Below are 4341 nucleotides of genomic sequence, written 5' to 3' on the forward strand. Positions count from 1 at the left end.
GAGACATTCTGACAGGTTGACGTAAGCGGAGTGGGAAACACAGGAGTCTTAGTCTTGAGTTTATTCCTGAGTAGTTTCGCAGGTATGCTTTTACAAAGGAAAAAGCATACCTGCGAAACTAGTTAGGAATAAACCCAAGACTAAGACTCCTGTGTTTCCTACTCCGCTTACGTCAATCTAATATATATATATATATATATATATATATATAAATATATATATGCATATAATACATATACATACACATATATACATATATATTCATATATATACGCATATATATATACATATATACATATGTATATATACGCATATATATACATATACATACACATATATACATATACATATACGTATATACATACATACATATGCATATATATACATATATATATGTATATATATACATATATATATATATATATATAATATATATATATATATATATATATATATATATATATATATATATATATATATATATATATATATATGTACAACACTGAATGGGTCCCGGTGAACAGATATACATTGTTATCAACCACAATATACTTTAATTCTAAGCCTGGCTGTGCCACATTTCAATTTCTGCATGTAGGCCTCCTCGAGTCTTTCGATGTTGATGGCTTAGAATTAAACTGTATTGTGGTTGATATATATATATATATATATATATATATATATATATATATATATATATTATATATATTATTCAATTTATCCCTTCTGGGGTACAAAAAATGTATATATACCCTCCATAACTTACACTCTTGTGTTATCATATGGAGACCTTCCAAAATCTAATAAAATTATTCAATCGACTACCAGAAAGATAAAATATTCACCAATTTACCAGATTTGCCTTTGCGTATGTACCGACCAACAAGCATGTCAACAGTTCTCACATGACACCTTATTCACTAGTCTTGGACCACGTGTTGGACTCGTGATCGATAGCTACTACCCTCCCGGAAGATGGCTCATATGGGTAATACTTACAAACACGCACACACAACTACCCGCCTACGAGGGTTAGAGTACCAACCCGGAGTGCATCTATACTGAAATTATTTCGGCCCTGAGCGTACAGAGTCCCATGTGACGTCATTACGAAATGTAAACAAGGTGCGCGCGCATCCATGTGGTCAAGAAATTTCTTTATAGTTGACATCACGAAGGCATATACACAACTCACACACCAGATTTGAACTTATTTTTGCAAAATATACGGTACAGTTGCTTCAAATATTCCGCGAACGTGTTATGCAGTTGACTGCGCGAGAAAACGGGAAAAGAAAGAATTGTCATTTTATAAGATGCCGAAAGTATCAACGCCGTTCGAAAAGCGAAGACGACAAAACTGGAACATTCTATTGGATTGTTTGCCATTAATATGAACTTACTCTGAATAAATCATGGTTATGTTTCCTAAAGTAAATATCTAACTGCTCTAGTCATCTATAATATTAGATGATTGTTTCTATTCATAACATATTATCATTTCGACGAATAATTAAGAAAATTTGGATCAATTGTAAAATTCCCCACACACATTTATCAACTGTAGAACCACCCCCCTCCCACGCACATTCAGATCAACTGTAAACTCTCCACCCTAATTAACATGAGATAGGTTAGGTCAGGTTATGCCATGTATCACGAACCATAATCAACTATAGAATGTTAGGTTAAGTGGGCATTCTATATATAATTATGGCTCGTGATCACATGAAGAATTGTCACCTCAGACTTCGACAGAGTGGCCATTCTTATGTGGGCTACCCTAGGATGACAATTCTTCATGTGGGCCATCCTGAGTTTACGATTCTTCGGTTGTATAAGTTGATGACAATAAGCATAACCATCATTCAACCTAACCTAATCTTTATTCCACTGTTGATATTCGGCATACTTGGCTGACAATTCTTCAGGTGGGATCTCGGGGGGTGACGATTCTTCATGTGGGCGTTCTGGGGTAACAATTCTTCATGTAGGCGTTCTGGGGTGACAATTATTCATGAGACCCACTTAAATCTGTACTAACCTAACAACCTTCAGTTGATTATGGCTCGTGATACATAACCTATCCTGACCTAACCTATGTTAGGGTAGAGAGTCTACACTTGATCAGTGTGTGTAGTTGAAGAGATTCTATAATTGATCAGAGGAGAAAATTATACAATTGACCCAATTTTTCTTAATAGTCTAAGTAATATACTGTTATGTATAAAAATAATCTTCTAATAGTAAAGACGTCTAGAGGGGCAACAGTTAAAGTAAGTTAATATTAATGACAAACCTGAAATAAAATATTCCCCCAGATGAAAGCTTTTGATATCTGGTCTTCACTCCATGTTTTCCAATCTTTGCACCTGGTCGTTCATATCCAATCTTGTCTTCGCGTTCACCCTTTTGGCATCTTATAAAATGGCAATTCCTTCTTTTCCCGTTTTTTTATTCGTGCAACCAACTGCACAACACGTTCACGGCACATTTGAAGCAATAGTACCGTATATTCTGCGAAAATAAGTCTTCAAAACTGGTTACCAAAACTGGTTACCAAGCTGTTACCAAGCCTTCGCGATGTCAGTAGTAAACGAGATTCCTTGACTACATGGATGCGCGCGCACCTTGTTTACATTTCGTAATGGCGTCACACGTTTATGCACCCAGTAAAGACTGGCGACATTTATACAAACCATTCATCATTTTCTCATGATTGAAGAATAATCTTCAAGTATAATCAGCTTCAGCGGAACTAAAATTGAACACCACCAAGAGTTTGAAAAGCAAGATGGTATCTGTGTGATAACTAGTTCTCGGATTACGTGTCGGACTCGTGATCGACCGCTATTACCCTCCAGAATGAGAGCTCAAAGCTCATATATGGCCCATAGATCGGTCTACATACGAACTGCTCTCATGCGGGAGAGCAATAGCTGTTAATCACGAGTCCAGCACGTGATCTAGATTGGTTAATGAATGGAATAGACTTAATAACCAATTAGTGAGTGCTGAAACTATTATTTTTTAAGAGGCTAGATAGGTTTATGGATGGGGTCGATAGGTGGTGATGGACATAAAACTACTCTTGCAGGCTACTTTATTCTTATATACTGTGTTCTAGGCCATATGTAGCCATGGAACTAAACTGAAGAAGATCGCTTGCCTTGAAGGGCACAAAAACAAACTGGGTTTGGTGTCGATTCTTCAACCCCCTTGATAGCCTTGAAAATAATATAGTCTCGTCTAAAGAGAGATAGATAGATAGAGAGAGAGAGAGAGGGGGGAGGGGAGAAAAAAGAAGTGATACCCTGCGAATGTAGATCTTTTCATGTGTATTGCAAGTGTGTGAATCTTTCAGGTCCTAGGCTGTTAAGAATCAGTGTCTTCCACCGCCTGCATTTCCAATATACCTCAAAGGTAGTGAGTATACTGAAAGGTATTCTTATATTCTTACCTTGCTCTCAAGGATAAGGCGATTTAAGAATTTTATCTTTGTCCTGTTTTTGAGTTAAAGGCCTATTTATCTATTTGTCTTTTAAAGGGGGCGTTCTTTGCAAGCTTCACATGAAACGAAATAAATATTCAATCTTATAGGTACTACAATCTATATGTAATATGTATTTTCTATTTATTCGTTTATATATTTATTTATTTTTAAGTATCGTGGAAAGGCTGAAGAAACACAACGTGGAAGACATTAAGCCGCCAATAGCATTTTATACGAGGAATCGTGCTTCTCAAGACCCAGGGGGCGTTCTTTGCAAGCTTGACATGAAACGAAATAAATATTCAATCTTATAGGTACTACAATCTATATGTAATATGTATTTTTTATTTAATCATTTATCTATTTATTTTGAAGTGTCGTGGAAGAGTCCTGGAAGAAGAAAAAATAAATAATAAACACAACGTGGAAGACGTTCAACCGCCAATAGTATTTCATAAGAGGAATCGTGCTTCTCAAGACCCAGGCTGTTCTTCAGATCCACCGTTGTTATTAGAGCTCCCAAAGACAACGAGGCTTTTGGCCAAGAATCACCCAGTTCAGAGTTGGGTAACGGAAGCATAGGTTAGAAACTGTGGGAGTAAAAATGGCGGCATATTAGGCTAGCATGCTACTTGCTTTTGCTACTTGAATAGAAACGACTTCGGTTATAATATTCTAGAATTCCGTAAGAACATCTGAACAATATGTCTAACGTTCGTATAGGTTTAACTTCTTTTAGTTCGTCCTTCAGCTTCTCACTGTATGACGCAAAAGTAAACTGGTATTTGGAAATTTAAAGAACAAAAGATCGTAACCGAAGTCTTTTATACTCAAACGAAGTAGCAAAA

The sequence above is a fragment of the Oratosquilla oratoria genome, chromosome 17 (genome assembly GCF_046742065.1).
Source record: "Oratosquilla oratoria isolate Oo_2021 chromosome 17, ASM4674206v1, whole genome shotgun sequence".
Lineage (NCBI taxonomy): Eukaryota > Metazoa > Arthropoda > Malacostraca > Stomatopoda > Squillidae > Oratosquilla > Oratosquilla oratoria.